Source organism: Cyanistes caeruleus, chromosome 3 (genome assembly GCF_971803275.1).
Source record: "Cyanistes caeruleus chromosome 3, bCyaCae1.hap1.1, whole genome shotgun sequence".
In the NCBI taxonomy this organism is placed as follows: domain Eukaryota; kingdom Metazoa; phylum Chordata; class Aves; order Passeriformes; family Paridae; genus Cyanistes; species Cyanistes caeruleus.
The window spans coordinates 69,576,696-69,590,577 of record NC_141703.1 but is presented as its reverse complement, the minus strand read 5'-3'; the positions used below and the strand labels follow the sequence as shown (position 1 = coordinate 69,590,577).

General features: G+C 40.5%; 1 protein-coding gene and 1 long non-coding RNA gene across 17 annotated transcripts in view; one reads left to right on the top strand and one right to left on the bottom strand.

Moving 5' to 3' along the window:
• Window positions 1-13,882, top strand: part of LOC147654221 (uncharacterized) — a 36,576-nt gene that overhangs the window by 453 nt on the left and 22,241 nt on the right. The window contains exons 2-3 of one of the 3 annotated variants that reach the window (XR_015284725.1): window positions 152-249; window positions 10,945-12,177. This is a non-coding gene — a long non-coding RNA (uncharacterized LOC147654221). Of the gene's footprint in view, window positions 1-151; window positions 6,088-10,944; window positions 12,178-13,882 lie in introns of those variants that run through there. The other 2 variants (XR_015284726.1, XR_015284724.1) reach the window with 2 other exon arrangements.
• ATP8A2 (ATPase phospholipid transporting 8A2) overlaps window positions 1-13,882 on the bottom strand; it is a 314,521-nt gene that overhangs the window by 289,717 nt on the left and 10,922 nt on the right. The window lies entirely within an intron of this gene.

Here is a 13,882-nt window from a genome sequence, read left to right as displayed (position 1 = left end):
CTGCATACAGTTGTAGTTTAATTTCCTTACTAAAAATACAGTAGAAGCTCACCAGCTGACTACACCAGCTTAGCCTAGATGAGCAGTTCTCTACAATGGGACATATAAATGACCTGTCTTGAAACCAAACTTCTTATCTCACCTTTTCCAGGCTGGTGAGGTCTGACAGCAGACTGAAGAGGCACCTCCAACACAGCTAGAGAAGAGTATAGCAACAGCACTAGAACAGCCAAGCCCAAAATCTGCCAGGTAGGGTCTGCTTACTGTCCTGGGCTCCTACTTACACCCTATGGCCTCATCCCAGCCATCATAGCCACACTGAATCTACCTTATTTCAAAGCTTCCTAAATCTCTTTACATCCTTCAATGGCAGGTGTAAATTTCTCCTATCCTCTTGTGTAGATTCTTCTCTCAGAGCAAGTAGAACATGCACAAGCCATATACAGGATACTCAAGAACCATTAGGATGCATTTTAAGCCAGTACTGTTGGCATATTTACCATCAAGTGTGCTGCCTTGCATCAGTACTGCTTTTTATTATTGGAAATCCCTTCCATGCATAATGCTGAGTATCACTGACTCAGTGCTGGCAGCTCCAGGCATTGACAAAAAATGAGTCAGACATCAAAACATTAGAAAAGCTTTTTTTAGGCATCATAATGTTCAGAGTTTTGGAGTTTGAGGCTTGATTTTGGTCCTTCAAATACATAAGTATTCCCTCATCCCTGACCCTTTAGAGTAAACACATCATGTGTTCAGGATTGCCTGCAATTACAGCTTGATTGTTCTGCAATGCAGGCTCCTCTCCCCACACACTGCTTGAAAGTGAGCTAGAAGCTTGACATAATGCTGATCAGAAGTATCATGAAAGCACTTTTATTTTTGCTTTAATGCTGAAGACAAGGCTCATCTCTGATGTAATAGATGTATTTGCACAAAGTTTAGGGAAAACTTTCCAAAAACAAGTAATCTTGGGTCCAACACTGATTCTAGTAAAACAGACTTGAATATAAGTTCCTTTTTTGTGTACACTTCCCTAACAGGTTTTTGCTCTTTTAGTATACCTAGTGTGCATATGAAAGGACTAGACTAAAACCAGAAGCTTACAAACAGAACAGAAAGATGGATAATTCCTTAACCCTTTCCTTCCTCAGGGAAACTGTTCAGACCTGAGCAAACTTATTAACAACCACAGAGAATGACTAAATATCAGATCAGTTTATTACATGTACACCTGTATCTGCTCTTAAAGTTATCTTGTGATTGTCATTTTGTTTTCCTCACAATCAGAACTACATACTAGGGGATAAGCCAGGAATGCCCAGCTGAGATGATTCACTAAGGAAGTACCAGCAAACAGCAACTACTTTAGACAGTTACCAACATAAGCACATGAAAATGAAATTTCTAACCACCTAGCTCACAAGCATTCACCCAGTCTCAACACATCCATCCCCCAGCACAAGTCTCCTGTTTTGTAGCTGAGGCACAAAAGTACAGCTGGTTAAGGTAAGAGTCAGACCTGCACAGCATTTGGGCAGCACAGGTGAACTTCTTCATGCAGCAGGAACTGGGCTTTTCCCACTTGTTTCCAGCATTCCTGCCTCCAAGATCCAAATGCACCACAGACAGGTACCAAGACATACCATTCATAACACCGAGCTATTCTTCATCCCATTATGCATTTTATTACTGAATGAGCCTTCAGATTTCACCATGACCACTTAATCAGTTCCCGAACATTTTGGATTCCCAGAAATCTAGCCTCAAAAATTTATGGAAGTTTTGACCCTTTCCTGGCCTTTGTACCTCACAAACCCAATAATGTCCTTTAGTAATCAGTCCATACCCTTGTGGAATACACTAGTTACTGAAAAACCCCTCTTTTACCATTAGAGTACAGACCAGAACAATTTTTTGAAGGGTCATCCCTAATCAGGCAGAACACAAGCTTCCTTCCCATTCTCCATCTCCCACATTTTGGTCACAAAGGCAGCCTACACCTCTCCAAGAGCCTGCATCAGCTCCTTTGTGGCCCACACCTGCTGCAGCAGGCATCACTGCCCCCAACAGTACTGCTTCCACTATTTCTGCGTTCAGACTTAACTCATCCAGCTGTGCTGAAAGCTGACTGCACCAAAACATGATGCACAGTAGGCATTGCTGCCATCCTCTAATGTCACTGCAGTTACTCTGTATTTCAAATGTAACTTCACAGAAGAGCACAGAACTGTAAATGACCAGTGATCTAATTTTTGAACAGTATCAAACAATTTTCAAAGCTTTGAAATTATCCTTATTATAAAATAATTTGAAATCAAATATGGAATTTTTATCAGTCTTACATAAATTCTAGATTTTCAAATCTAGATCTACTTTGCTCCTGAAGTTCCAAGTCTCTAAAGGAGAAAATATTTGTTAAACAAATGCAGAGCAAAACTTCAGTCCAACTGCAAATATGTATATAGCCACAGTTAGCACTGGGGTTTTTTGTTTGTTTGTTTGTTTGTTTTCTTTTTTGGTTGGGATTTTTATTTGTTTTGCTTTTTAAAAAAACTTGAAAGGAATTTTTTCTTACTTGCTCAGTGTAAATTTCTTGTGAAGGCTACTACAGGACACTATCTCCCCATGCTGAAAAGTCTCCAAGGGGACTGAATATTTAGACATGCTGGCCCAGCAGTGAAACAGTGGTCTGATTTACTACTAGTGTTGGTCACAACACTTATGAGCAAAACTGAGGCTGTTTGTTGGAGACCACACAATAGGAGCTCATTTAGACAACACCCTACCCTAGCAGTTAGTCCTGGCCCTTCCCCAGTAACACACACTGCTGGGGAATGAAGTGGATAAATGATTTTGAGTGGCTTGCTGTGGAAGTTCTTCAGTTTAAAGACGAAGTTTAGGTCTTAATCTCTGAAGTTCTGACAGGTCACTACATACCTAGCAGGAGCACAGATCAGAGTTGAACAGAATTGTTCAAGCTAATTTTATACAAACATCTTTCAGTGCATATTGTCCAATCACCAAAAATTCCCTTTAGCAGTCTACTTTCAATATAATATGGTTTTGTTACAATTAAGTTGAAGTTTCTTTCTTAGCAACTAATCAAGCTAGCAAAGTTAAGGACTAGAAGCTGAACATATCCTAGTGATGATGGCTTCAGAGACAGATCTGAAGACACAGGCTAAGCATCAAAATGTCAACTTTTTAAAAAAAGTTTTCTACTCCTTTATGGTCTGATCTTTATTGGTGAAATGCAAATGCTTCTGAAGGCCAGAAATATATTTTTAACACAGTTCAGCATCACATTAACTGTGGGGAGTCCTAGAAAAAGGAGCTTTTCCTTCTGCAGGGAGTATGCGATCTCAAAGACTATTCTGTAGAGAAGCTTAAACTGCTTAACAGTATTAGAGTTTAGACTCCAAGCCTCTCCTCTGCCTACACCCTCAAATATATGATCACAATATGCTAAGCCCCTGTAGCACCTTCATTCCACACAAACCAGGAGTGTGTATCTAGCACTGGAAGCCAGCAAAGCGCCCACAGCCACAAGTAGAGCTCAGAATGCTGCAAGCTGTTAAAAAACAAGTTTCACCCAATTAATAACTTGCAATAAAGCAAATATCGTTTCATTCTGTGTACTTCAGTGTAGAAAGAGAGTCAATACATTGGCCAGGTTCCTGGCAAGCCAATGAGAAGGATTACAAGCAAGAAACCAAATACCACAACTGGCTTAAGTGCATTTGTTCCTACTCTGGTGACTTCATCAGTACTGGCCACAAACCACACTAATTAGCAATTACTCAAGTCTTGTAGCAGCTAATGATTTCTCAAATCTGGAATGTACTTCTCTGCTGTTATATTTAGACATAAATTGTATTTGCTTTGTAACAATTTGGATTCTCGGCATCTTACAACAAATATGACATTTTGTTTGAACATTACATTAGAAAGCTTGTGTTCAATAATTTCAAAATAGATTTGGTATCACCAAAATTCATGGGATTTTTGTTGGGATGAACTGACAAGTTTTCCATTCATGATACCTCACCATCCCACCCACTATTAGCTTAACTTCCATCGCATTCTAAAAGGTTAAAAATCTTCAGCACGCCGACTCAAAACAGATCAAATTGGTAGGGGTAGCATTTAATTACAAGATTTAATCCCTTCTGCCTGAGGCTACTGGTTAGAGAACAGAGCGGCTGAAATCCTGGAAAAACAGCTCTTTTAGCATCAGTTTGTCAGTGGAATCAACTAATTTAAGATAATGACACTATTGTATCAAACCCCACTAGTTCAAGCTCAGTTTTCCCAGTCAGGAAGCCAACTTTTCAAATGCAGGTAATAAGCAGGGTAATAACTGCTACTGCCACTTGCATTTGAGAGTATTTTCCAGCCAAAAGTTAAGGTATAACCCATTAACATTCCATTGTCCTTAACTGGATGTCGGTCAAGTTCAGAAACCTGCTTTTTGCCTACCTCCAGGATTTATCCCTTTAAGATTTTTATAAAGCACCTGTTCAAAAGAGTGCTGAAGTAACACTTCCATTGAGCACCAGTTTTATGCTTTCATATGGCAGACATAACAGGTGTGCATGGAACTGACTATGGGGTCAGAAAGACCATTCTTCTAACAGGCATTTGTTAATAATGAAAGAGTAGCTGTAGGTTCGCTTTTAAATGTAATTCCCTAGCTTGTACAATCAAAGATTCATGTTCCCTACCATAGACTGGGAAGGGAATTCATTCTCAGAGCAGCTCAGATCTATGGAGACCTCAAATAACTTAGTATTCAATAATGTAACCTCAAATAATTTAGTAAGAGAATTTTCAGTTTTAATTTTATTTTTACCAAACCATCTGCAAGCTGCTGATTGGATGCTTTAAATCAGGAAATAGTAAGCACTTGTATGCAAATGCATGGAGTACAAACAAGAAAAATCAATATCCAGTCTCTTACTCTGTCATACTATTATATTGTGCAAGATTAAGGTCTCTTAATCCTGATGAGATTAGTGATGAGTCAGCCAATTCATGTTTTTAGAATTTTAACAGAGAAAAGCATAACAATTTTGATTTCAAGATGGCATACCAAAGCCTATACTGCCATAAGATCTACAGAGGATGCAGCTTTTCACATATCTATTCTGTTTATTTAAATATATATTAAAATCAATAAATGTGAGATTCATCACAATTCAGTAACCTGCTAAAGGAGGCGTTTCTATACTCCCCTTCTCTGAAAAACATTACCTCAAATGCTTCCTTTTTAAAAGGTGAAGGGAAGAAAAGAAATTCTAACTGTCTTTTCCAGAGCCAAATAAAAGCCTGAAAAAACAGCCAGGTCATGCCACCTTCTGTTTTGCAAGGCATCCCTTTGACTAACACTGAAGGTACTGGGTCTCTTCTGCCACCAGTCCTTGTCCTTGCAGCCAGCAAGTTTCAGACTTCTAGAAAAAATAATACATTGCAGCTTGGAGAAATTTTCTACTTTGTGTAACTTAATTCTCCAAGTTGTTGACATACCAGAAATCCAGGAAGATATTAAAACATGACTTCATTTCAAGAATTTGACTTCAAGCCTCAATCTCAAGGCTCATAGCAAAGAAGCACACCAAGTCCCACAACAGAAAGAGTATGGTGGCCTGAAGCCCCCACAACTTGTTGAAGTGTGATTTTGCACTACTATCCACAGATAAACAAAAGCATACCGTAAAATTAAGCACACTCTGAAAATAGGAATGATGTACACCTACCACCAACTGAGCTGCTTGCCTACCACTCTCTACATAAGTACCCCTCCTTGGAGGCTTCTTACAGCTCAGCTCTAAACATTGTCCCATCTATACATAATCAAGTGCAGCTATTTTCTTTTAAAAAATGCGTTTTTTAAGATACCTGGCATTCAAAGGAAGAGATAACAAGCATTCCATAAAGCTACCTTTCTTTCTAGATTATGTCAGTGCTACCTACAGCAAGCGTACTTGATGTGTACAAAGTGCTTTTGTTTCCAGAAACAATTATTCATCAAGCAATCACAATCAAAATCAAAGTACAAACCATCAATTTTATCTTTACAGAAAATATGAAAGAGGATACAAATCACTTATATTCCTGTTGTAGTGGCCAGAAAAATTCAGAGGCAAACATTAACAGACATCACAGGATGAGTCTCTGATCTCAAAGAACTCCAGAGTGGTCTTCCAGTTCTGAAATGTAGGAGATGCTCGATCACCTCTATTCCCACTCTAAACATGCCCACACCTGCAATGTTGCCAGCACAGAGTATGACAAAACAGAGAAGCCAACTGCACCTCCAAAGCCACATTTGTACTTGGACTGCCAGACCACCCCTGCCATGTATAGTGAGAATGCAGCACTGTCAGCTGAAGTCATCTCTGACTTCCATGAAGACATTCAGGACTTATAGAACGCCGTTCTTTTAAAAAAAAAAAAAAAAAAAAAAAAAAAAAAAAAAAAGAAGACAAAAAAGCTTGCACCAGGAGCTAATTAGGTCATAAATTTTACTAGCAAGATAGCCATCTTTATGCACACAAACCCTGCCTTTCAATAAATAGGAACAATGCTTATTAGACATCTATTATCTAAAGACAATACTGAATGATAATAGTGAACTATTTTCACTATTTATTTTGTGAACTAATGCCCTGACACCTAGCTTGTGCTTTACTAACTTGGGCCACCAAATCAAACTAAAGCAGAGTGCCTATTAATAGATAGCCCTTGCAATCCAGTTATCAGTGCCTTTGTCTCACTGTTACCAATGCAGTTGCTTCCACATTAAGTAGGCCTTCTACTTTAGAAAGCCAGCAGATTGATGTCGATAAAGAAGATGAAGTACTTGCAAACAGTCTAATACTGTCAATAAAGAGAACAGGTATTTTTCTTTCATCCTTTTACTCTTAATAGCCTCTCAAGTAAACACCAACAAAAGCCTAACATTCACTATGTTAAGATAACTCTAGTTTGCTCTGAGTAGCCTGAAGCCCCTCCTGCTGCTTGCATTTATTTGTACTTACATTAAATCAGCAATAAAAATGCTATAGAGTTTATTTAGCTACATTTTTTTTTTCTTTCTAGTGGCAAGAATGCTAAATAGTTGTAATGGGAAAAATAAAAATATTTGACAATATCTTCTTGGAGTAACCAGATGAAGCAAAAAATGCATTCTTCATACCCTGTGGCAGTAGCACTTGACCTGTTCCTGACACTGCTGCCTTCTAACAGGCCAGGACACAACTCATTTACCAGCTGAAACATGGTGCAAAAATGCCTTTTAAAATGAAAGGCTACACATGCACTAATCCAAAAGCAAACTGCATCACTTACCAATTCTTGCCTAACAAAGCCCTACAGCCTAGTTTCTGGTGTCTGGCCAAAGTCTAACTGAGACATTAAAGATTTAGAGGTAACACACTGAATCGCTGTGCTTGTAACTGAGTTACAAGCACAGAGACCAAGCATGGCCTTTCCTCCGCAGATTCTCAAGGTTTAATGCAGCCTCAAGACTCCTCTCATAAAGATGTTCTAATGATTACTGGATCCATAGGAACTCCCTTATAGCCATCCTCACTACATACCAAAATCCCATGTTTAAAAATAGAACCAATAACAAAGACCTCAAAGGAATTGACAGCAGGCAAGCAGGCTATAGGGTACGGATAGCTCTGTTCTGGCAACTTCAGATCAGAAGTCTGACCAAGACACGGGGAAAGCTGGCTTCAGCTGCCACAGGGAGATCTAGAACAGCTCTACCAAAATCCATATTTGCATCAGATGACAATCCCATACTGTGGATTTTCTGTCATCATTCAACTTCAGTTTACCACTCTAACTAGACTTGCCTGAAACCTGTAAGCCCTGTGAATTATCTACACAGCAGCTCTGCTCTAAACACACAGGTGGCATTAGCAGGTACCTTCAGAACTTCAGTGCTGACCCAGAGGCAGCAGGGGAGGAAGAGGAAAGGCAGCATGCAAAAATGCACCACTAGCAATACTAATAGCACAGTGTTCACCATTCAGACTTGGTTAATGAACTAGGCTGCAGATAATTAATTGAATTTGTCAGAGGCAACTTAGACCAGCTATTTGCTTGCTGGGCAGCATCTTGCAACAGCTATGAGATGTATGGACAGAGCTGCTCCTATCCTTAATGGAGTAAGGTGAGGGAGCAGTAGAGCTGCTGAACTTCCTTCAGCCAATAGCAATCAGATTACAAAGACAATCCCACTGCTTTATTAAAATGTAAGGGCACCAGGAAAACAATTTATTCAGGAAGTCAGGTTTGTTCTCATGTGCAGAGGTACTGTGGAAGAGCTCAGCAGAAGGAAAACATGCGTTCTTCAAAGCATCTTCTCTATTATGCAGACACGAGGATGAATATTTTGCCTTGATCAGAAATGGATTGATAACAGTACTGGGGCATATTTTAACACTTAAGAACAAAACATAGCAGACTGCAGCTCTACTCCCAACCCAACCAACGCTGCCCCCTTGTGATGGATTGGCATTTAGGGAAAAAAAAAAAAGTGAGGAACACCCACGGAAGTGAGGGCTCTGAGAGAGGCTGCTGGGAGTTTCTTCCTGAGACCTGGCCAACAGCTGGCCAGTTCTGAGAATTGACAATATTTCTGACCACTGAAACGTGAGATTACCTCTGAATACCACCTTTTAAACCTAAGCCCGGAGCTTGTGGCTCTATTTGTTTCTGGCCTTGAAAGGTCCCAGAGCTCTGGTGCAGCTTGGCCCTGTTTCCCTGCAGCCTGTCCGGCCTGGGGAGGGGGCTGAGCTGGAGCCCAGCAGCTCCTGGGTGGGGGATGGAGCCTGCGGGACCTCAGGCCCAGGCCTGGCCAGGCTGTGCTGCGGCGCTGGCTTCTCCCAGGAAGCCTCCAGATCCCGTTCCAGCAGGGTGGCCGAAGCTCTTCCCAGGGGGACCCCAGATGACACTCGCCGACCCTCCCATGGCCTGCACAGAGGGCTCCAGGCTGAGAACTCTCTGCTCCTTCCCTGCGGCTGCTGAGCTGAGAGACACCTGAAATCCAACACCATGAATACCTGCCGCAGCTTGGGCCAGATTTAAACCCTTTCACTACCCAGATAAGACCTGCAGATTCAATCCCTTTCCAGAGAGAGGAAAGCGAGAGTGATCAACATGCTAAGCGACAGTATGAACCATCAAAGCCAATAAAAGAAACAGACAAGCATCAGATGGAAGGAGAATGTGGAAATGCTTTAATAAGCTGAAATATTCTTTTGGTAAGGCCATGGAGATGGACAATAATGTTCTGAAAAACTTCTTTAATTCATGAAAGAGTGTTTGGGGGGAATGAACTATTAAAACCGTAAATCTAAGCAAAGGTATCCATTGATGAAGCTAAGCAGATGGTGGAGTAGTTGTGATCCCATGAGGTGCTGGAACAGAGAGAACAGTGAGAGTTGATGAAGACCCTTGGCCCCCAGAGAGAAAAGGAAAAAACCTCTGTTCCCAGAGATGATCACAGAAACAGATGAAGAAAACCTTTGCCTTTGAGTCACTCATCCTTAAATAACACCCCTTGAGTTCATGGCCCATGAACACACCTCAGGGTGGTGTGAAATGGGAGGAGGGCCTGATGGCAGAGTTTTCCAGGCGGCTGCCATCATGGGAATGAAAAGCCATGAGAAAACTGTTCTCTTGTGGAGAATTCTCCATGGAATGACAAGAGAGAACTCCTCTCTCTACAAAGACTGATGAAAAGACTATTGTATAGCTGGGAGTGCTTTAACCACCAGGTTTTATCTCTAGGTTGTCAGTTAGACAAGGGAAAGGTTGGGTGGTGGGGAGGAAGGGTTTCTGGAGGTTTTCACTGAGAAGGGCTCAGCTAGCAGCAAGCCAGCTATGTCTCACCATGAACACCATTTCCTCATGAGTGCTGCTGACAGCTTAGACATCCTGAATGCTGTTCTGAGGTATGGCATTGTGAGAGAATGGCCCTGCAAAGTGGAGCCAGCTTTGAAACAGTGGAGCTTCCTCAGCACCCTTGAGGGCAACTCCCAACTCACCCTTAATAAATCCCCCAAAAATCTCATCTTTTAAATCCAAATTTGTCCAAAGCAGCAACATAACATACTCAAAGCCAGAAAGTCCAAATTCTAGAGGATCTTAGCAGAGCACCAGTCTTCAGGAAAACATTTAAATACATGACCATATGGGCATACCCTGAGCACACCTATATGCCGTGCAAGACAGCTGAAACTGCCTTTATAGGCATACACATCCAAGCACTCAGCTTAGACACTCAGACACGCCTTTGAACTGGCATGGAGCAGATCCCATCTGTGTTGCTAAGGGCTTGCACAAGCCACCAAAATGAGCCTGCCTAAGAGGGTACCCCAGCATTATACTAAAAGTTTATCCTTTATACTAAAGGATTGAGTGTTAAACTAAGAGCAGCATGTTATTAATCAACTACATCCTTACTACTCTGTTATTTTTGCCATTCTCCAAATGTGTTTAACACAGATCAAAGCAGATACGAAAAAGATAATGGGGGTAAATTCAATTAAAGTCCATTCTCTTCACTGAGGCAACTTTTTTTTTAATAAAAATCATATCAAATTGTTGATGAAGTACTTAGAAAATATGACTGCAAGGTACCATTACAGAACCTATCATGCAGGCTCATATGGGTTATGTGGCTTACTGTATTCATTAAAGGTTCACTACAACTGTTAGTGGGACTGTTAATGGAAGTATTCAAGAGAGGAAATTGGCAACCAATTCATTCTCTCTAATTGAAAAATACTTTCAGATGTCTCATGCAGCATCCAAATGCCTTGCAGAAAACAGCATGTAACTGCATAGTGTAGTAACTAATAAAATTAGTCTATTGTGTCCTTATTTATCTTTTAGTAATTTGTCTAATTTAATATCTTCTAGCTACATTGAAGTCTGACATAATGCAGGAACAAAATTAATACTGTCTTGTTAATCAGAAAGAAAATTTCAGCCCTCCTACTTCAGAACAAGAACTGTTCAGCAATCCCACATGATGAAGGGAACACTTCATAACCATGTAGAAGACTGCACTGAATCCCAGAATTATGAGCATAACACACACAGACTCAACATACTGCTTCCATGAGAGCAACAAGAAGTGCCATCCTCAGCGCAGAGTGGACATCACAAAGCTGACTGCTACCAGCAGAAAGTCAATATAAACCTCAGTGTTACTATTTTCAGAGCTCTCTGAATAACAGATAGATGGCAGAAAGACTCTGCTGTCCTCTATCACCATCACAGCACAGGGCATGCAGAGAGGCACTATATTCCTCAGATTCATTTCCTGGCTCTACCAGACATTTTCTTCTGTTTAAGGCACCTTCAAACAGGAGTAAATATGCTGCTGTGAGAATTAGCACCCCTCCCCATCACCTGGCAGCTTCCAGAGGACTTGGAATACCAGACTGAAACTACCACCTGTCCAAGAGAAGAGCTGCAGCAAAGAGGGTGGAAGAATGGATACCTGCATTTTAGGTTTCTGATATTTGGACCTAGAAGGCTAGTTACTCTACTCCCAGCCTTCAGCACCAGATGAAGAATATAGTGCAGAACCTCTCATATTGATTACGCTGATCAGTATCACCAAGGACTACCAAAGCCAGAACACAGCTAATTATGTTTAGAGCAGCTTAACAAAGACATATCTGCACTAAGCTCAGAACAGACTTGTGAACTTAATGAAAATCTTCCATGTAGGACAAGTTTATTTTCAGTGTAATGGATATATAAACAGACCTACAAAACAGAAAATTCAACAGCAGTTCTATGTTTAACCAAGGACAAGAAAAAGAGCTGCCATCACACGCCTCTGCCTGTCCCTGTCAGGAGGAGAGCACTATTGACAGATAAGAGAGGCTTACAGGTTTGCAGTATCAGCCAGTCTTATCTCTGCTCTGCAGCCTTAGCCAGAAGACCAGACCAAGGATGGGAATAAGGCAGATCAAGCTAAAACCTCATGTGGTTTCTTCCTTTTCCCTTTGAAGCACATTATATGAAAAATATAATTACCAGTTATTTTAATGTTGCATCCACCTGCTACTAATATGCTAAAGTCCTATACTATAAGCATAGCTGGAGATGTTTTCCCCAGTAAAGTATTTTTATTTTAAAAATCCCAGCCTAGTAAGCCTTTTTATGCCAGTTGTTCTTCTTGCAACAGCTATCTTGTCTGCAGCATCTGTATTGGATGAATTTTAAAAATATTCTCTCCTCTCACCTGCCGCCCCCAAAGAGAGATAATAGCCTCAGTGGCTTGATCTCTAGAATATACATTATGATGCTTTGACAGATTTTTCTGGTAATCCTATAGATCAAACCCTGAACTGCTGAAGACTGGTGACAGTGAATTTGATTTAGGCAGAGTTATGCTGACTGGACCCACTGAGACTGCAACCTTACAGGTCTCCTGCTAGGGTCCACACAAAGCTTGTCATTGCCAAGACATTAAAAGTTTGCTTTCTATTTGATTAGGATTCATCTGGACCTAGTGCATGGTTTCTGAGACTTTAAGTACATTTTTACTGTATCCATCACTTTTGAGACATTCCAGTAGCTGTCTGCAATAGGCAGAGTTTTATTGCAATTGCTTCTAGAATGATCAAAGACAAGAATCACAGACCTTTTCAATATTTAATTATCTAGTATTGCATAGGCTGCTGCGAATTTAGAGGAAATTATGTTTTATGTTTATTATGACTCATGTGCTGGTACTGGGAGAGTTTTTCATTAAAAAGTAGCCCTAGGGAGGAGAAGGGGAAAAAAAAAAAAGCCCAAACCAACCAACCACTGCTGAAAGCTGAATATCACCACCTGGCTGACTCAATTTCCAGTGACAGTGCATCCATTCAGGTACAGCAAGCACTAGTGATTCATTCCTAGGAAAGGCTTATCAGCTAGACTTCAGATGATGAGCTCAAAGTTGTGCTACATTCTTCAGGACAGAATTTCAGACTGTCCTACCCTATAACCATTCCTGGATTTTATACCCACTGTCTAAGACTTTTTGTGAAAGATGAGAACTTTTGAAAGGGAAATAGTCATTCATACCCCTAATATAAGTTATATACCCCTTCCCTTTTTTTAAAGAAATTATCAAAGCAAATACTTAGTCCTCGGAAATAACTACTGGGGACAAATTTCAAATAGCAGTTTTTTCTGAAAGACTGCAAGCTTTGTTTCTCTTCAGACTCCACAGACTATTACAGAAATTATTTGGTCACATATGAGCAGAAGTCCTTCTATGCAGCTGTTGAGAGCCGTCATCGTAGTGCTCACATCACACAGGAACACAGAATTACAGGAAAGAATTATAAATTTCTAGGTGTTTCCTCTCAAGGTTTAGGTTTTGGCAATACTTTTACCAAGCAATGTCTAACCAGAGATAAAGGAACAAAAACAGTATAATAAAAGCCGACACAGGTCTTGCTTACTAGTAGATCATTATCTTAGCTCTGAGTAATCCTTCCTATCAAGAAAACAGGCCTTTAGTTTTTCCATGTAGAAAATTGAAGAAAAGGATAGTCATTATCTACCTCAGACCACTAGAGTTGAACACATGAAAAATAAATCTGTTCAACAAGTGCAACCTTCCCTCCTTTGAAATCAACTCACCTGACTGAAATTCAAAGCCACAAGAAAGGACACATTTCCTAGGTGCTACAGCTTATCTTACCAAAATTTCTACAGACATGACCTTCTGCTACTTTTTTTTCCCCTTTCAAAGTCTTCCTATCTGTGTGCATTAGCTTTTCTGGCCCACAAATTATGGATCTGGGGCTCATTAGTCTAAACAGAGCTGCAACAATGTCATCAGGTA